This window comes from Dendrobates tinctorius, unplaced genomic scaffold, assembly GCF_039654945.1.
Source record: "Dendrobates tinctorius isolate UK_male_01 unplaced genomic scaffold, ASM3965494v1 ptg000102l, whole genome shotgun sequence".
In the NCBI taxonomy this organism is placed as follows: domain Eukaryota; kingdom Metazoa; phylum Chordata; class Amphibia; order Anura; family Dendrobatidae; genus Dendrobates; species Dendrobates tinctorius.
The window spans coordinates 31,970,519-31,991,631 of record NW_027361770.1 but is presented as its reverse complement, the minus strand read 5'-3'; the positions used below and the strand labels follow the sequence as shown (position 1 = coordinate 31,991,631).

The window sequence follows — 21,113 nt, the reverse complement described above, 5'->3', positions numbered from 1 at the left end:
CTTAGTCGCTGGGGGCCAGGTGCCAGTGTCCTGAGCCCCCGGCACCAGCAATATTTACCGGCCCCTGTTCCATTGCCGTCCACCGCTGTGTCTCCCGGGTCTCTGCAGTGACGTTCATTCATCAGAGGGCGCTCACTGACTACGTCATCGTGCCCTCTGACCTGAATGTCACAGCAGGAGGACCCGGAGACACAGCGGTGCACGGCGATGGAACGGGGACAGGTGAATATTGCTCTGCCCCGTCATACTCACCCCCTCCTGCTGCACGGTCTTCTCTGCAACCCCTGCTTCTTCATCGGTCGACTGCTTCCTGCACTCAGCAATCACGAGGTACCGCTCATTAAACTCGCATATTCATGAGTTGAATGAGCGGTACCACGTGACCGCTGAACGCAAGAAGCAGATGACCGAGGGAGAAGCAGGGGCTGCAGAGACGTGCCAGGAGGGGGTGAGTATGGTCTCTGACACCCCCGCTCCCCCTCCCCTGCCCACCCCCGGTATTATGACTCGCGTATAAGCCGAGAGGGGGAATTTCAGCCCAAAAAAATGGGCTGAAAATCTCGGCTTAATCACTAGTATATATGGTAATTTTGTAAGATCAAATGCATACACATGTTGAAAATTAAACTACACATAAGAGAAGATGGCTACATAATACATTGTTAGTTTTCTCTTTGAATTGACTTTTGAATTGCAACTTGGCTGACAAAAGCAATCATCGTGATAAAAGCAATTGTATTTGCTTGAAACAATCTGATTTCAAACTGAGAATTGACTTGTTTTGTCAGTTTCGAAAGTGCACACATAGAAACAACAACAACAATCTTTTGAAGGTGAGTTGACATAAAATGCAGTAAGTACAAACGTGTAAAATTCTTACTAAAAAGTACATAAGAATTTACATACTAAGGCATAAGGCTGGTGCCCCAGGGCGGGCTAGGCATAAGGCTGGTGCCCCAGGGCGGGCTAGGCATAAGGCTGGTGCCCCAGGGCGGGCTAGGCATAAGGCTGGTGCCCCAGGGCGGGCTAGGCATAAGGCTGGTGCCCCAGGGCGGGCTAGGCATAAGGCTGGTGCCCCAGGGCGGGCTAGGCATAAGGCTGGTGCCCCAGGGGGGCTAGGCATAAGGCTGGTGCCCCAGGGCGATCTAGGCATAAGGCAGGTGCCCCAGGGAGAGCTAGGCTTATGGCAGGTGCCCCAGGGCGGGCTAGGCATAAGGCAGGTGCCCCAGGGCTGACTAGGCATAAAACAGGTGCCCCAGGGCAGGCTAGGCTTATGGCAGGTGCCCCAGGGCGGGCTAGGCATAAGGCTGGTGCCCCAGGGCAGGTTAGGCTTAAGGCAGGTGCCCCAGGGCGGGCTAGGCATAAGGGTGGTGCCCCAGGGGGGCTAGGCATAAGGCTGGTGCCCCAGGGCGATCTAGGCATAAGGCAGGTGCCCCAGGGAGAGCTAGGCTTATGGCAGGTACCCCAGGGCGGGCTAGGCATAAGGCTGGTGCCCCAGGGCGGGCTAGGCATAAGGCTGGTGCCCCAGGGGGGCAAGGCATAAGGCTGGTGCCCCAGGGGGGCTAGGCATAAGGCTGGTGCCCCAGGGCGATCTAGGCATAAGGCAGGTGCCCCAGGGAGAGCTAGGCTTATGGCAGGTGCCCCAGGGCGGGCTAGGCAAAAGGCTGGTGCCCCAGGGCAGGTTAGGCTTAAGGCAGGTGCCCCAGGGTGGGCTAAGATTAAGGCAGGTGCCCCAGGGTGGGCTAGGCTTAAGGCAGGTGCCACCGAGGCAGGCAAGGCATAAGACAGGTGCTCTAGGGCGGGCTAAGCATAAGGCTGGTTCCCCAAAGCGGGCTAGGCATAAAGCAGGTGCCCTCGGGACTTAAGGCAGATGTCCCAGGGGTGGGCTAGCCTTAAGGCAGGTGCCTCCGAGGTGTGCTAGGCTTAATGCAGATGCCTCAGAAGCGGGCTAGGCCTAAGCCAGGTGCCCCAGGTCGGGCTAGGCATAAGGCTGGTGCCCCAGGGTGGGCTAGGCATAAGGCTGGTGCCCCAGGGTGGGCTAGGCATAAGGCAGGTGCCCCAGGGTGAGATAGGCTTAAGGCAGGTGCCACAGGGTAGGATAGGCTTAAGGCAAGTGCCCCCGTGCGGGATAGGCTTTAAGGCAGGTGCCCACGGGTGGGTTAGGCTTAATGCATATGCCTCCAAGGCGGGCTAGGCGTAAGGCTGGTGCCCCAGGGTGGGCTAGCCTTATGCCTAGCCCTGGGGCACCAGCCTTATGCCTAGCCCGCCCTGGGGCACCAGCCTTATGCGTAGCCCACCCTGGGGCACCAGCCTTATGCCTAGCCTGCCCTGGGGCACCAACCTTATGCTTAGCCCAACCTGGGGCACCATCCAGGACATGGGCTGCAAGTGTCGCATTGCTTGTGTCAAGCCACTCACAACCAATAGACAACACCAGAAGCGTCTTACCTGGGCCAAGGAGAAAAAGAACTGGTCTGTTGCTTAGTGGTCCATGGCAGTGTTTCCAAATGAAATGCAAAATTTACTTTCATCAAGGTCCCAGAGTCTGGAGGAAGAGTGGAGAGGCATACAATCCAAGCTGCTTGAGGTGTTGTGTGAAGTTTCCACAATCAGTGATGGTTTGGGGAGCCATGTCATCTGCTGGTGTATGTCCCCTGTTTCATCAAGACCAAAGTCAGCGCAGCTATTTACCAGGAAATTTTAGAGCACTTCATACTTCCCTCTGCCGACAAGTTTTTTGGAGATGGAAATTTCATTTTCCTGAAGGACTTGGCAACTAAAGTATATATATCTGAATCCAGTGGCACTGATGTGCTCAAAGGTGCAGCAACAAAAGAGAGACAACAGCCACACAATTGTCAATTAGAAGTAATCAGGGTAATAAAACAGATTTGCGCTTAGACCACCTCTCGTTCTATAAAGGGATGGTTTTAAAATTATCTGAGAGGATGCTTTTAAATATCAGCCAGAGTGAAAATAAATCATAACAATGGGTTAATCACAAAGAATAACAATAGATATGGTTATTACAATAGCTTATCCATTAAAATAACCAAGAACGTGCTTTGGACAGTTCTGGTTTAAAAACAACAGTATCACTGTGCTTGATTGGTCAGCAAACTCGTCTGACCTTAACCCTATAGAGAATCAATGGGGTATTGTCAAGAGGAAGATGAAGGACACCAGACCCAACAATGCAGGCGAGCTGAAGGCGGCTATCAAAATAACCGGGACTTCCATAACACCTCTGCAGTGCCACACGCTGATCGCCTCTATGCCACGCTGCATTGATGCAGTAATTGATTCAAAAAGAGCCCCGATCAAGTATTGCGTGCATTTAATGAACATATATTTCAGTAGGACAACATTTCAGATTTTAAAATCATTTTTCAAGCTGGTGTATTTTAATTTACTGAGATAATGACTTTTGGGTTTTCATTGGCTGTAAAAAAATTAATTAGCTATTGGAAGAAGGAAAGGAAAAAATGGAAATGAAAAATCACCATGCCATGGGATTAATAGGGGTGTGTAGACCTTTTATATCCACCATATACCAGCAGAAAAACTCTTCACAAACTGGATTTTTTGAGGTATAAATGCACAATTTAATCAGGAATGATTTACTTGCACATCTGTTACTGACAGTAGCCACTAGATGGTGGTGTTAAATAAGCCTTCTGCTAGTGTTCAGGAAGAATCATGGCTAACAAATCATAATTCATGTGTTGATTGTTTAGTATTCTGCTTTTAGAAAGAGGATAATTAGATCTTGCAATGTGAAGTGTTCTGTAATAAAATAAAAAGTTCTATTGCTGTAGCTGGTCTTTCAATGCTGATTTGCACCTTCAGAGCTTAGGAAAGCAGGGTAAAAACTGTTAGAAGTAGTGGTTATGTTGGATGTCGCACGCCTTTCCCCAGAATAGATTTTCACCATTAACATTGCAGGACAGAATTTTAACAGTTTTATAGGAAAGTTTTTTTTTTAAATTTATTGTGTCAACATAATCTGTAGCACTTAACAAATTAGAGATATCTATAACAGTGAATTTTTTTTTTAACCACAGAGCTACTTCTGATGCAAAACTGACTTTAGTTTTACTGTCAAATTTTATGTCCCAAGTGCTTATATACTTCTAAAATAAAAATCTCAGATGGCACTGGCTCTCGTTGGGTCCAGTGCCAGTCTCTGATGCTGCTACTGTCTTTAATTGGCAGCAGCGGTGATGTAATGACTACTGTGCACATCACCACTGCAGCCGATTTTTTAGTTGAGTGGTGTATGTCACCTAAAAGGGGTTGGCTGGCACATTTCAGCCTGCGAGGCAAGCACAAAGCAGTGTCCATCGAGCTGCGGTGGCCCATGGGAGTTGGGTCGCCCTCCCAGGGCCGAGGGGGTACTCGGTACTGGGCCGGTGTCAGTGGGATGTGTAACAGCAGCGGTGACCCGATCAGTGGCCCTGGGCACCCAAATCAACGGGGGAATGTAATGGTTTGAATGAATAGTTTGTGACGCCACCTGTGGTTCTCGGCAAGGGAGGTATTAAGCCGACGCTGCGTGCAGATCCGCTGGGACTGATGGTGTGGTGCAGCAAAGATGGTGTGGCTCCCCACAGGTGGAGCTGTAGTCCCAGGGCAGTGTAGGTGTAATGGATGAAGAGAGGCGCAGAATGAAGGGAGGACACCGGGGCTTGCAGTTCCAAAGCTTTACTCACAGTCTGCAGCACACACAGATGCCTGCCTCCGGGCCGTGTCCTCCGGGTCAGAGACTCAGTCAACCTCCAGGCAAGATGGTAGGCTCCCCTCCAACAGTCCGCCAACATGTACCTTTCTGAAAGTCTCCTCTGTAGCACCTTTAAGTGTGAAGATCTCCTAGTACTGAGTTACACTGGAGTTCCTCCTGACAGATGTTCCCAAGAACTCTACTTGTACGGCAGACAGCTGTAGCCTGCTTCGGGGACTCCATTCTCCTGAGTCCCGGCTCACTATCCAAGTGCTGTTGTGCCCCAAGTCTTAGATGGGAGTAGTGCATTTACAGCCAACTACTCCACCGGTGTCTGCTGCATAACCATAAGTGTCCATACAACCTCGGGGACCGGGCCCCAGCCTTGCGCTTAGAACCTATAGGCAGGGTGCTTCCTTCCAACCCACGTCCTCTCTGTTCTATTCTCCTTCGTTACATACTAATCTCTCTTATGGATGCTTAGGTTACAGATCAATGTCCTTCTTCCTCCTTTCCTTTCCTGTGCCAGCTGGCTCAGATCACTGAGGCAGCTGCAGCACTCATTCCTCCATACCTTCTCCCAGGGATCCCCACTCCTCTCCGAGTGGCTTCCTTCCCGACTGACCTCCTGTCAGACTGACCCGTCTTCCTACACTTTCCCACTCTTTTATGTATCTTAACTCCACCCACCTCCCAGCACGTCCAGTGTTCCAAGCAGGGAACCACCAAAGGTGCTCTGCTACTCTCTAAGCACTGAGCCGCAATGTGGTTGTGCAGAACTACCCTGTTGTGTGGGGGGCGAGTGTTGAAGCGTGGACAGGAGTCTCCACCTTACCCGGATGGTGGGGCACCACACCTTAGGAGAAGGTGCAGTACCTCTGTGGCGACTGAGCCTCAGGGGCACCATATACCCCCCGTTAAACACAGCACGTCCGCGGGCTGCAAGGTAAACAAAATTGACAGTACAGGAACATACAAAATTTTTCAATGCTGAACAACATTTCTTATACTATAACTTCCCATTATGAGAGGCACTGTTTCTTGAATGTTGCAAACAATTCCTATTTACCTATCTAAAATTCTAAGTCAAAAGTGCAAAATTTTCTTTTTCTCTATCATCTATTACTCCCTATTCTTCATCAATACAATTCTTTCTTTTCACGGTCTCTTCTAGACTCTGGACGACAACCGTAACTACCTGGTTCGTCACCTAAAATTTTCAATTCTTTATTCAAATTCTTCATCTTCTACATATACTTCAATATAAAAGCCATCTACTATCATAAGACACATTATAAAATATTTCACAGTAAAACTTTTCAAAAATTCTTGTAAGTGCTGGACACCGCTCCCAGCCGGGATCTCTTGCAGTGTCCTTTGAGGTAGATTTCTATTCTTCAAAAAGTGTCATTATGTAAAACCAAGAGAGGGCACCTAAAGAGGTGCAACTATTTACAATAAAGTTTGTGATGCACTCCAAGTTCATGATCACGGAAGTTCAAATTAGAAAACGCTGCCAATCAAAAAACTAGGCAACCAAAAGTGCAAGCAAAAACATGATGAACAAAAGACGGCACAACGCTGCAAACAAACCCTCCTGGGTAACGAGATTGTTAATGCTGATCCCCTCCTGGGGTTCTGGAAGCTGTAGTGGAACTGCTACCAGATGAAAAGAACTCGTTAACAGTCCTCAAATACTCCCTTTACAGTGGGGTGAAGTTGGCGACTTCCTGTACCTTTGGCTTAGATTGCTTCCAGGGGAGATGCTCTGAGTTGCCACCTCCTGGCGGGTTAATGCCTCGCCGATCCGTTGCTGCCTGAGGCACCGCAGGAGTGGTAACGGCTACCTGGGAAGGAACACGAGCTTGCTCCCTCAGGTAGGTGGACAGTAAGTCTTCTGGTATGCGGCGGATGTTTAACGCGTACCAGCCGCGTAATCTCTCATGCCGGGTATAGGTAACATATTCCCCCGGCTGGAGGTCACGCGCTGGGTGTCCCTTCCGGAGGTGAGACTCCACATCCCTCCGGCTGAAGAATAAACCAGAGATCCTCTGGGGGTCTGCGATAAACCCAAACCCCCGTTCACGGTTCACGTTGAGGACCTGTCCCCATCCAGCTGAATCCCGGGGACTGTAGCAACCAGCACGGGCCTTTTCTTTCCCATCCAGATCTGGGCCTAGTATCGCTAACCAGCGCTGCTCCCTCTCCCGGTGTTCAGTTGCCAGTTGCCGGATGGTAGCTCGACAATAGGCCTCAGTCTTCTCCTCTCGGGACCTGATCTCACCCACTGGGGCCCGCGGCACCACTGCCAGGGATTCTGGTGTCTCCCCCGGGGACAGGCATCCCGATCCCAGACAAGGTCCAGCACGACCTGCCCTGCCGCTACTACGGGCGTACACCCCAGGGCCTTCCCAGGTGAGGGGGTTGCAGTCATACCTGGGGCCTCCTGGCGATGTTCCGGCTCCAGTGCAGGTCTGAGACGTTGGGCAGCTGCAGGGGTATCTACTGGAATGGCTGGTCTGGGTGCCTGCGGTGGTGGAGCAGATGGCGGTGCCGGGTCTGCGGGGGCCTCCAGTGGGACCTGCGCAGCCGCGTCAGGTCCAGGCAAGAGCACAGCCTCAGCTCCCGGGGTCTCCGGTGACTCCTTCGGGCAGGCCGCGAATAGCCGCATAGACAGCGTGGACGTGTACTCTGGCGCTGCTGGAGGACAGTCCGGTGCAGCGGTGGCTGGTACCATTGGTGAAGGTACCGGGTCTAGAGGTGCCGGCGGTGTAGGCCCCTCTTGGGCGCATTGCTGGCTCAGCTTCTCTAAGGCCTCCTGCCTCAGCTGCAGACGGGTGGTCAGCTCGGCTATCTCCTCCAGCTGCTGGCGGTTCATCTCTGAGATTGGGTTGGAGCCTTCAGCCATGGCGCCAAGGAGATCCGTTTCCTCGCGCTCTGCAGGCCTCCTTCCCTCTCTGTCCAAAATGGCGTTCTGGCGTTCTTCCTGCCTTGGCCCCTTTCCCGCCACTTGCTTCTTCTGCCCCTCCCTCCGGGGGCGGTGTCTTCTTCCAGTGCCTCCATACCAAGCCAGTATACGAACCCTTCGGGGGGTGGGACATGTTGCTGTCACATAGTAATTCAGGCAGGGGAGGCCCAAGACTCTTCGTGGTCTTTTCCTAGGACCTCCCATCTCTTCACGCCCTTCTTCTCTGCGCCAGCGGCCATTTCTAATGTTCATTTTACAGTCTATCAAATTAGGTCTTCTGCACATTTTCAAAAGTGTAAAGTCCAACAAATCTCAGGCACACAGAACCCGATGGCACTGGGTCTCGTCATCCTGTTCGTGACGCCAAGTTGGGTCGCCCTCCCAGGGCTGTGGGGTACTCGGTACCGGGCCGGTGTCAGTGGGATGTGTCACAGCAGCAGTGACCCGGTCCGTGGCTCTGGGCGCCCAAATCAATGGTGGGAATATAATGGTTTGAATGAATAGTTTGTGACGCAAATGAGGTGTTAAGCCAATGCTGCATGCAGATCCACTGGGACTGATGGTATGGCGCAGCAAAGATGTAAAAGCTTCCCACAGGTGAAGCTGTAGTCCCAGGGCAGTGTAGATATGGCTGGCACGGGGATGTAGCAGTGCCGGAAGGGTAGGAAGCAGACAAGACACAGCGGGGTGCAATTTCTGTACCTTTACTTGATAACTGCAGTCCAGGGTCCTGGTTACAGATGGTGTTGGAGCAGGCTAGCCTGGAAGCAGCTCAGGATTCTCTCTCAGAAGGGCTGTGCAGTCTCCTTCCTAGTGCCTATTTGGATTAAGTACTCCTAGTACTGAGTTACACTGAAGTTCCTCCTTTCAGATGTTCTCAAGAACCTTACTTGCACGGCAGACAGCTGTAGCCTATCTCGGGGACTCCTCTTTCCTGAGTTCCAGCTCACTATCCAAGCTGCTGTTGTGCCCTCAAGTCTTAGATGGGAGCAGGGCATTTACAGCCTCCTACTCCTCTGGTATCTGTTGCAGGACCGTTAGTATCCGTACAACCGTTGAGACCGGGCTCCAGTTCATGTGCTCTCGAGGCAAGGGAGCTCTCCTTCCTCAGCTCAACCTCCAGCCTCTCTCTCCACGTCTGCACACTTCACCCTCCACAGACTAACTGACTACTCCTTCCTCTTGGCCCTCAGAGAGCACTCCTCCCTTCAATTCTGGTTCAGAGTCCCCCCTGCTGGCCTGGAGTGGAACTGTGTTGCATGTATAGGTTAACTGCTGGAGAGACCCTTCACTGCTTCCAAGCATGACATTACCCTCCCCTGGAGGAAGGCAAAGTCACTGTGGTGGCCATACTCCTGGGGGCGCCACGTTCACACAGGAGGTGCAGGTATGGATACAGGCAGGAGTGTGGAGTAGGCGGAGCTGCAGGAGTGCAGAGAGAAGCTGCAGAAAAAGGTTCTGCAGCGGCAGCAGGAGCGGAGCAAAGCTGAACCACACGGTCTGTGGAGAGAAGCTGCAGCAAGAAGTTCTGCAGCAGCAGAGAAAACAGAGCAACCTCCGCCCTGCTCTTCTCTGATAATCCGGAGTATTGTGAGAAATATAAAAAGATTCTCAACAAATGTTCTTTGAATATTGTTACATGTTACAGAACCACTTAGCACCCAGAATATGTTGTGCAGTTAAATGAATGGATAATAGGTTCTATGTGAGATGCATGTCCCCAATGCATCAGCATTCCCCTTTTGTCCGCCCTCCCCCCACCTTTGTAATTTCCACAGTAAAAATCGGCAGGCTCCGGCCACCTGCGGCTTTTGTAATGCATGTCTGGCCTGCCGCTTTTCTATTGGCCTGCCCTCTGTATCTGTGTGATATATTCTGTGTCCTGTGAGTAAAGTGTTGTCAGACTGGAAATACATGGAGAAGCAGTGATCTTTTATATGCGCCCATGTAACCCAGGGATTCCAGCCAGCGTCATTCATTCAGACTCCAGCCAAAGCAGAGCGGACTTCCGAAAACACGGGGTGGTACTGAAAGAGGTACCCCAGCTTGGTAGACCCCGTTACACTGGTGGCAGCAGTGGGATTTGATACCCCTTCTACAGGAGGAAAGGAATGAATGGAAAATAACTACCAGAAGTTAAAGAGGACTACATTAAAAGATCTGGTGGAAGCCCGAGGGTTGATCGCCAGCAACAAAACAAAAGCGGATTTGATAGCAGCCATCATGGAACACGACAGTGCAGCGCCCCCCAATGTGAACGTGGAGGAGACCGAATTCCAGAGGGAGGTAAAGAACAGACTGGCGTTCTATGGCCTAAACCCTGCAGTAGAGATCATATGAGAGGTGATGGCTGATGTGCGTACTGATCTGAAGGAAAAGATGGCCGAGCAGACCAGGATAGAGCTAGCCAAGATGGAGATGGCAGAGCGGACCAAAGTGGAGCTGGCCAAGATGGAGATGGCAGAGCGGAGAGAGGAGAGCCAGCGAGCAGGGGGAGCTCTGGCCTTCGACCAGGTACCTTCAACAGTAAGCCACAAAAAGATCCAGTATAATGCCTTTCGACAGTTGGGGGAGGCAGAGGAAGACATTGATGGCTTTCTGCAGGACTTTGAGCGGCAGTGTGCCCTTCATCAAGTGAAGCCGGAGGAGCGGGTTCAGATTCTGGCCAGCATGCTGACAGGCCGGGCAGTGGACGCCTTTCGTATGGTACTTGATGAGGACTGTATGGACTATGAGCGGATCAAAGAAGTGATCTTGGCCCGGTATGCGCTGACACCAGAGGCCTATCGCCAAAAGTTCCGCGGACTTATAAAACGCGTAACCGATACCCACGCTGAATGGGCCTGTAAATTACGGCGGTCACTGCTACAGTGGGTACAAGGGAGCCAAGCAACCACTAAGGAGGACGTCCTCCAGCTCTTCCTGTTAGAACGATTCTTTAATGGACTAAGCCCTGAGACACAGGAATGGCTTCGGGACAGGCGGCCAACGACTCTTGAGGAAGCTGCTCGTCTGGCCGATGAACATCATGATGCCAGGAGGCCACAGTTCTCCGGATCAAAGGTGGTCACTAGGGGCCCGCCCCTGGACCTGAAGGGCCCCAAACCAACGAAGATTGTAGGGGGGCCAGCAAGAAACCCGGCCTACCACAGTCCCCCTGGGGCGCGATGCCACACCTGCCATCAGCTGGGCCACCTGCAAAGACAATGCCCCAACCGGACTCAGCATACCCAGTGGCCAAAGGCGGGAACAGCTACCTTCAGCCGGGCTGCTGTACACTGCTATCAAGGCGAAGCTGACCCGGCATTGGGGGCTACGACTAACCAAGGGGTGGAAGAGATGGAGGAAGTGCTGCATGAAGTAGACCCCATGCAGGCAGCCCGGGCAGATAATCGACAACAGCATCGACAGGTCGTGTGGGTTAATGGGAATGCAGGGACTAAGAGATTCCGGAGCAACTTTGACCCTTGTGGAGCCTCATCTCGTCTGGGACCAAGAGAAGACGGACCGGACAGTGGCAGTCCGTGTAGCAGGGGGAGCTATACATCGACTACCCACTGCCAGGATTCACCTGAACTGGGGAGTCGGGGATGGCCTTGTTGAGGTCGGCTTGATGGAGGATTTGCCTGCAGACGTCTTGCTGGGAAATGACTTGGGGCCCATGTTGTCTGCATTCTCGGTGGCCCCTCTGGCTGAGACCTATCCTGTGACCACCCGGAGACAAGCTCGAGCTGCGAAGGCGGAATCACACTCAGAGGAGGCCCAGGTAAGACATCCCAGCCCTGCACGTGTTCCCATAGCCAGACACATTTCTTGGGCCACCCCAGATGAATTTAAGAGGGAGTTACTTGAGGATCCTTCATTAGAGGGATATCGTCGGAAGGCACAGGAGGGGAGAGGAGTACTGGAAGGGGAACAGTTTGTATGGAAGCAGGGACTCCTCTACCGGATCACAGATCAGCACCACACAGGGAGGAGCCCCACTATAAAACAACAACTGGTAGTTCCCAAGAAGTATAGGCAGGAGCTACTGCGAATCTCTCATGATATACCCTTGGCCGGGCACTTCGGCGTCAGTCGCACCAGGCATCGTCTGACACAAAACTTCTTTTGGCCGGGGGTAACCTATGATGTTCGTCAGTACTGCCAGACCTGTGACAGTTGTCAGCGCATTGGCAAGAGGGGGGATCGATGCAAGTCCAAATTACGCCCCCTCCCCATTGTGGAGGAACCATTTAGCCGAGTAGCGGTCGATCTGATAGGGCCGTTAGCCAAACCAAGTCCGTCCGGGAAAAAGTATATATTGACAGTGGTAGATTATGCCACACGATATCCAGAGGCGGTTGCGTTACCTAACATACTGGCAGAGACGCTGGCGGCCGCCCTGCTCCAGGTTTTCTCACGGGTTGGATTTCCCCGGGAGATTATCTCAGACCAGGGTACCCAGTTTACAGCAGAGGTGACCAACCAACTGTGGAAGCTGTGCGGAGTAAAGTCCATTAAAAGCTCCCCGTACCACCCGCAAACCAATGGGTTGTGTGAACGCTTTAATGGGACATTAAAACAGCTCATTGGGACTTTTACCAGGACCTACAGGGACTGGGAGAACTTCTTGCCACACCTCCTGTTTGCCTATCGGGAGGTGCCCCAAGAATCCACGGGGTTCTCCCCGTTCGAGCTGGTATACGGGAGACGGGTAAGGGGACCCCTAGACTTAGTGCTGGAACACTGGGAAGGGGAGGGCCTCATAGAAGGGGTACCTATTGTACCCTATGTGCTGGAATTCCGGGACCGCCTACAGGAGCTGACTCAGGCTGTACATGAGAACATACAGGCGACCCAGCGGCGCCAGCGCATATGGTACGATCGGAGGGCCAGAGTGCGCACTTTGGAAATAGGACAGAAGGTCCTGGTGTTAGAGCCCACTAAGCAGAATAAGTTTCAAGCTGCATGGCAGGGGCCCTACCAGGTAGTGGGGAAAATAGCCAACACAACCTGTAATGTCGCCGATTGTGACGACACCAGGGTTATCCGCATGTTCCACGTGAATATGCTGAAGCCCTACCGGGAGCACCCTGAAGAGGTATTGGCCATCTGTGCACCTGAAGCAGAGGATTTAGCCAGACTTACCTTGCCGGATTTCTTAGGGGAAAGGACTCAGTCTAAAACATGGGACAAGGTACACTTGGGTGAAGACCTAGGCCCCCGGGAGAGACAGCAGGCGGAGGTGTTGAGGCTGCGACAGAGGATGTTTTCAGAGAGACCGGGGTACACTCGCCTGGCACAACACAAGGTTGAGACCCAGGATCAGACCCCCCTGTGACAAAACCCCTTCCATGTCCCTGAGTCTGTACGAGAGGGGATGCGACAAGAGATACAAGAGATGTTGCGTTTAGGGGTCATTGAAGAGTCAGTCACTGGGCATCCCCTGTAGTGTTAGTGCCCAAGAAGGATGGGACTACACGGTTTTGTGTAGACTATCGTAAGCTCAATGAGAAAACAGTGACGGATGCATACCCCATGCCGCGTGTGGATGAGTTGTTAGACTGGCTGGCGGGGGCAAAGTATTTGACCACCATCGATCTATGCAAAGGCTACTGGCAGATTCCCCTTAGTCCTGACGCTATTCCCAAGTCGGCATTTGTCACCCTGTTCGGCTTATTCCAGTTTCGAGTTATGCCATTCGGGATGAAGAATGCCCCGGCGACCTTCCAAAGGCTGGCTGACCGGCTTCTGGATGGTCTCCAGGACTATGCTTGTGCCTACCTGGACGACATGGCCATCTACAGTGCGACATGGGAAGAGCATCTAAATCACCTAGAGACAGTATTGGACAGGATCCACCAGGCCGGAATCACCCTGAACCCAAACAAGTGTCACGTGGGCAGATCAGAGGTTCAGTATTTAGGGCATTGGGTGGGAAGTGGGAAACAGCGACCAGAACCAGCCAAGATTGAGGCCATAGCCAAATGACCCACCCCACGCATTAAAACCCAGGTCATAGCGTTTCTAGAGACAGCGGGGTATTACAGGAAATTCGTTCCCAATTACAGCAGCGTAGCCAAGCTCCTCACTGATTTGACCCGTAAGAACCAACCCCGCCAGCTAACCAAGACCTCAGAGTGTGAGGAAGCCTTCCGCCAACTAAAGGACGCCCTCACCAATACCCCTGTATTGGCCGCACCCGATCCAACTAAACGTTTCCTTGTTCATACAGATGCTTCTATGTTTGGATTGGGGGCAGTACTGAGCCAAGTCGGGCCGGACGGCCAAGAACACCTGGTAGCTTACCTGAGTCGGAAACTACTGCCCGGTGAAGTAAGCTATGCGGCCATTGAGAAGGAGTGCCTGGCGGTAGTATGGGCACTCAAGAAGTTGCAACCATATTTGTATGGACGACAGTTTTCCCTCCTAACGGACCATAATCCCCTAGTCTGGCTCAATCGGGTCTCCGGAGACAACGCTAGATTGCTGCGGTGGAGTTTAGCCCTACAACCTCTGGACTTTACCATCCACTACAGACCCGGCAAACAAAACGGTAACGCCGATGGACTAAGTCGACAAATGGAACTTGTACCAACCCCATAAACTTCGGTCATCCCCAAACCGATCCGTTGAGGATCAGACTGTGTATGCCGATCGCGTCGCTGAAAAGGGGAGCCGTGTTACGTGTTACAGAACCACTTAGCACACAGAATATGTTGTGCAGTTAAATGTGTGGATAATAGGTTCTATGTGAGATGCATGTCCCTAATGCATCAGCATTCCCCTTTTGTCCGCCCTCCCCCCACCTTTGTAATTTCGACAGTAAACATCGGCAGGCTCTGGCCACCTGCGACTTTTGTAATGCATGTCTGGCCTGCCACTTTTCTATTGGCCTGCCCTCTGTATCTGTGTGATATATTCTGTGTCCTGTGAGTAAAGTGTTGTCAGACTGGAAATACATGGAGAAGCAGTGATCTTTTATATGCGCCCGTGTAACCCAGGGATTCCAGCCAACGTCATTCATTCAGACTCCAGCCAACGCAGAGCGGACCTCCGAAAACACGAGGTGGTACTGAAAGAGGTATCCCAGCTTGGTAGACCCCGTTACAGATATTATTATATTAACTGTATAATATCTCCAAAAAGCTATAGTGGAAACTAAGCGGAATATACAGGCTATTGAAGAGCAACTGTCTACCTCTATTTCCTCTACGGAGTGGACCTCTCTGAAGGCCAGAACTGAGAAACTTCTGTCTGAACACCAAAAGTCCCTACAGGAACGGAAAAGGCAGAAGTTCCAACGTGATTCAGATGACTATTCTATGAACAGAGTATATAAATGGAACGATACATCAGCTACTACTGGCCCCTGGCGCCGACCACAATACTAGCGAAGAAACGGGTCCTTCAGTTCAGGGAGCGATTCCTCAACGAATTCTGGCAGATACCGTTTTTTAGCAAAGGGCCGCAGGGGAGATCAACGAAATACAGACCCACCAGGTGATCTATGAGAAAGGATGGCCACCCGCTCTCAGGTGAGACATCAGGTGCGACATCGGACTTAGTGATCAACATCTCAGACTATCTCCTCTCCCCTGCTGAGCTCTCGGTACTTCAGAAGGGGCTATCCTTTTGCCCCACCCCTAGGTGGGATGCGTTCCAGCTAGAAAAAGATCTCAAGCGATTTTTCCGGACTATTAGACTTAAAACCCATTTTGGCTTGTCTCCAAACCCTATGGGTGAGGGGGCACCAATACCATGTGATATTACAGTTCCAGAACTTTCAATTTCTTCACTTGGTCTCCGCAATCCAACTAAGTTCTGTACTCCGTGCACATACCATGCAACAGAGACGTTCATTTCGTTAGTGGACAGTGAGGTCAAAATGCTTTCTCATCAAGCACAACTTGGTCTCTTTCCTACTCACTCTAATCTATCATCAGCTGAAAAACAAGCTCTTATCTCTATCCACTACAATAGGAATATTATAATCATGCCGGCTGACAAAGGCGGTGCAATAGTGGTTATGAATTATACTGACTATAATATGGAAGTTAGTAAACAGCTATCTGATACCAACACATATGGAGTCATCCCTAGGGACCCTGTTTCTACTATTAAAAGATTAGCGATCTCATCAAAACATATCTAGATCGCCGCATAATTGATAAAAAAACAGACAGTTTCCTTGTCAACCCTCATCCAATCACGCCTGTTTTCTATATTCTGCCAAAAGTACATAAATCGCTCCACAACCCACCTGGCAGACCAATTGTTGCATCTACAGATTCTGTTTTGTCTCCGCTTTCTATTTTTCTTGAGAAAATTTTCACATCTTTGGTCAAACAGACGAGGTCCTTCCTCCTTGATACAGGACACTTTTTGAAAATTATTCAGCAACTAGGCACAATACCTCCGGGCAGCATCCTCACCACCTTGGATGTAAATAGCTTATACACCTCAATTACACATGACAGAGGGATTGAAGCTGCAAGATTCTTGTTAAATTCTTTGGACTTGTCTGCGGATTCCATTCAGTTTTGTTTAGATCTTCTCAAACTAGTATTACACGAGAATTATTTTCTATGTGAGGACACCTACTATATTCAGAAGTGTGGCACTGCAATGGGCGCGAGCATAGCGCCAGCCTATGCAAATGCGTTTATGAACTTTTTTGAGATTAACCATGTATTTTGTAATGATCTATTTTCTCAATTTGCTCTAGGATATCATCGTTACATCGATGATGTCTTCTTTATTTGGACAGGAACAACCTACTCCTTACATGATTTTCATTCATATCTTAATTCCATCTTCTCTGAGCTACAGTTCACATTACACTACAGCACGGAATCAGTTCCTTTTTTGGATACAAGAGTACTACAGGACAGTGAGGGTAATCTTTCTACAGACTTATAGTGCAAACCAACAGATAGCAATAGCCTTTTGCATTACTCAAGTTGTCACCCTAGGGCTACCAGGAATAGTCTGCCACGTTCGCAATTCAACAGAGTGGTGCGTATTGTATCTGATCATGACACTGTAAATGAGAGATTGGACACTATGGCCAAGAAGTTTAGAGACAGACATTATCCATCAAGGTTGCTTGAGGATGAAAAGAAACGGGTTTTAGCTCCTCCATCGCCTCCACCCCCAATGTACCCCAGAGAAAGGGTCCCATTTGTTCATACTTTTCATCCACTGATGCCCAAGGTCTATTCCATCATTAAAAATCACTGGCCGCTTCTTTCTAAGGCCTATTCTGATATCAATTCATTTGAAGCCCCAGTACTGATCTGTACAAAACAGCCCACCAACATTCGGGACAAATTAGTGAAGGCTGACATAGGTAGTACGTTGCCCACCACTACTCAAAAATTATTTGCTACCCGTCGTCAAGGCACATTCCCTTGTTTAAATTGTGCAGCCTGTTCTAATGTGATTAGATCGGATAACATTACCAATCCAAGGACTGGTAAATCCTTTCCAATACGGGGCTACCGTACCTGTGAATCGAATTTTGTAGTATACCTGGTCAAATGCCCATGTGGTCTCCTCTATATAGGGGAGACAACCCAACATGTAAAGGATCGTATTGCTAGTCACAAGTCTACCATTAGATGCAAAAAGAATTGGCTACCATTACCCGAACACTTCTCTAAATTCCGACATTCGGTTGCGCAGCTTAAGTTCCAGGTCATTGAGCGTGTTCCCCGTCCTAGGAGGGTTGGTGATCATGTCAAGCTCCTGAGACAAAGGGAGACCTTCTCGATACATAAGTTGGACACTTTAGTCCCCAGAGGGCTTAATAGAGAGATTGGCTTGTATGAATATTAATAACTTGTTTTCTGTTGTTTTGCAGACTCGCTAATTTGCTATCACCCTAGGTGAGTTTGCTCCGCCCTCTGGCATTGACTCAGCCTATTGATATATCCCCCTATTGATATATCCCCATTAGCTTAACTTCAATCTCCTACACACCCACATAAGCTTCTCATTACTTATGTGCCCCTCATTATTATTTCCATATGTTGTTTCACTATACAGTATATGCCTGGTTTACATGAGGTTCTATATAAGCGTGTGCTGGGGCTATTCTATCACCAAGATGCTGCTTCACTTCCTGTTTAATTGTTACCCTGACAACCCTTACATTCATTTAGTACAACAACGCAGCCTCTAAGCCTGCGCAGTACTAACATAACAACAGCGCAACGTCACTTCCTATCATCAGGACGCTGCTTCACTTCCTGTTTAATTGTTACCTTGACAACCCTTACATTCATTCAGTACAACAACGCAGCCTCTAAGCCTGCGCAGTACTAACATAACAACAGCGCAACGTCACTTCCTATCATCAGGACGCTGCTTCACTTCCTGTTTAATTGTTACCCTGACAACCCTTACATTCATTCAGTACAACAACGCAGCCTCTGAGCCTGCGCAGTACTAACATAACAACAGCGCAACGTCACTTCCGGTCCGGACTCCTCACTTCCGGCCTGACGCTGCCCCCGTGACTAACATATAAATATGCTCAACGCTTACAACATGTGCATGCCGCCATTGCAGCCAGGAACGGGAGCGTCGCTTTATACCAGCATATCACCAGGTACTTTATTTACTATTGACAGCGCTTTTTATTTCCTGACTAAGTAGCGCTTTTTTGACTTAATGGCTGCACTTATTGTGACTACGGCAACACACCATCTTTTATATACATCATTTTTTACAGACTTTTAGCAGCATTAGTGAACCACCCATTGCAAGGACAGTGCAGCAACATTAGGTACTTTATGGCTTATATGGTCAGGACTTATAGTAACTGCACATAGAAGCTAACTATCTGACTATTCTTTTCAGCCGCTTTCTTGGGCATCTTGGGGAGTTCTATTCTCCTTTCTGCACCCTATTCTATGATCCAGCTCTGGATTAAGGTAATCCCTTCCTCTCCTTATTATTAACTTAATATGATACCAGTCCACTATGCTTGTGTGCATATTACTGTATACTACTGTGATCTTATGTATATATTTTTGTCATTTTGTTCACTGGGATGATTTTTTATTTTTATTTATTTTTTTGTTTTCTTATTTCTTTCTTTATGGTGCTGTACTTTATTGGATTCACATGTCTGATATATTTCTTTTATATTTACAGCGATAAAGTGATAAAGGCTCTGGCAGAGCCGAAACGTCTGTTTATATCGCTTCTACTAGATATGCTATATATTCTTGTTTGGCTCCCACATATTTGTTTAATAAAATTGACACTTATTCGCATGAAATCTATTTGAGTGTGCGGTGAATTAGACTACGTGAGTATTAGGACCTATTGGTCCATTACACCTGCACCTGCTTATTGAGACAAGAGTGCATGCTAACTCTATTTCTAAAATCTGGGGCAGGGGCGTGCTGAGCTGTTTGCATTGTGAGTTACAGTCTATTCCCCAATCAGGGAAGGGGCGTGTTGGGTTTCTTCCAGGTATCTCCCTTTCTGGGTTATTACTGGCTATTTACCTGGCTGCCAGTGTCTAATTATTGCCAGTCATAATTTTAGCTCTATGGTGTGTGTTTGCCTTGTTTTCCGGTGCTCTGTTTCTGATCTTTGGTTGTCCGACCTTGATTGCCTTTGAACATCTGTTTGCCTAGCCCCTTTGTCTTGATCCATCACTTTCCTGGAATTCTGACATCGGACCAGGGCCGGACTGAGACCAAAAAGCAGCTCTGGCACAAAAAAATTCACCAGCCCACATACAATGAATGTCCTCACCCAAATTGTAGAACACTGGCAGGTTGTGCCAAATTTGCTTTAGCTCACACACACACACATGTGTCTCACACACACATATCACACAGCTCACATAAGTAGCTCACACACACAGCTCACACACAGCTCACGCTCACACACACGTATCACACAGCTCACACAAGTAGTTCACACAAACAGCTAATGCTCACACACACACAGCTCACGCTCACACATATCACACACGCATGTATCACACAGCTCACACACACAAGTAGCTCATACACACAGCTCATGCTCACACACACGTGTCACACACACACGTATCACACAGCTCACATACCTATCACGCACGTATCACACACAGCTAAAACACACAGCTCACACACGAATGTATCACACAGCTCACACAGCTCATGCTCACACACAGCTCACACACAAACAGCTCACACACAGCTCACACACACACGTAGCTCACACACACACGTAGCTCACACACACAAGTAGCTCACACACAGGTCACGCTCACACACACAGCTCACACATATCACACACGTATGTATCACAGCTCACACACACAAGTAGCTCACACTCACACACACCCGTATCACAGCACACACGTATCACACAGCTCACACGCATGTATCACACACACAAGTAGCTCACGCACGCATGTATCACACAGCTCACCCTCACATACACACAGCTCACACACATGCATGTATCACACAGCTCACTCTCAAACACACAGCTCACGCGTATCACACACGTATCTCACACAATGTATCACATAGCTCACACACACATGTATGACACACACAAGTAGCTCACACTCACACACGCATGTATCACACAGCTCTCACACAGCTCACACACACACAGCTCACACACACACAGCACACACACACACAGCACACACACACACAGCACACACACAGCACACACACACAGCACACACACAGCACACACACATGTATTACACAGCTCACACACAAGTAGCTCACACACACAGCTAACACGTCTGACACAAGTAGCTCACGCTCACACACAGCTTATGCACACACACATGTATCACACAGCTCACACATACGCAGCCTAACACACACAGCCTCACACACACAGCCTCACACACACGCCTCACACACACATACAGCCTCACACATACACACAGCCACACACATACACACAGCCACACACATACACACAGCTACACAGACACACAAGAGGGACAGGAGCCAGGGCCAATCAGCGGCTTCCGGGGCTCTGGCAAAACGTTCAGGGCAAGCTTTCACTTAGGCCTCTTTCACACTTCAGTTTTTTGCATCAGTTATAATCCGCCAAAAAGGCAGACAAGCGGATCCGTTCTAAACTGATGTGAACGGATGGCACAGGATCCGTTTTCAGACGGATCCTGAAAATGAAGAAATTTAAAGGAATCGCTGGCCGGGGGAAGAGAGAGAGAGAGAGAGAGAGAGAGAGAGAGAGAGGCCTTAGGCCTCTTTCACACTTCCGTTTTTTACAATCAGTCACAATCCGCCAGGTTTTGGAAAAAAACGGATCCTCATTTTTTTTTGAGGATCCGTTTTTTTCCCATTGACTTGCATTAATGGCGGATTGTGACGGATTGCTGTCCGTTACATCCGTTTTTTGTGAGGATCCGCCAAAAGTTGCTGTCCGTCACCATCCTCAAAA

General features: G+C 49.6%; 1 long non-coding RNA gene across 1 annotated transcript in view; it reads left to right on the top strand.

Annotated features, from left to right (window-relative positions):
* Positions 1 to 21,113, top strand: part of LOC141099754 (uncharacterized) — a 108,309-nt gene that overhangs the window by 61,056 nt on the left and 26,140 nt on the right. The window contains exons 2-3 of the long non-coding RNA XR_012234518.1: positions 17,536 to 17,560; positions 18,537 to 18,610. This is a non-coding gene — a long non-coding RNA (uncharacterized lncRNA). The remainder of the gene's footprint in view (positions 1 to 17,535; positions 17,561 to 18,536; positions 18,611 to 21,113) is intronic.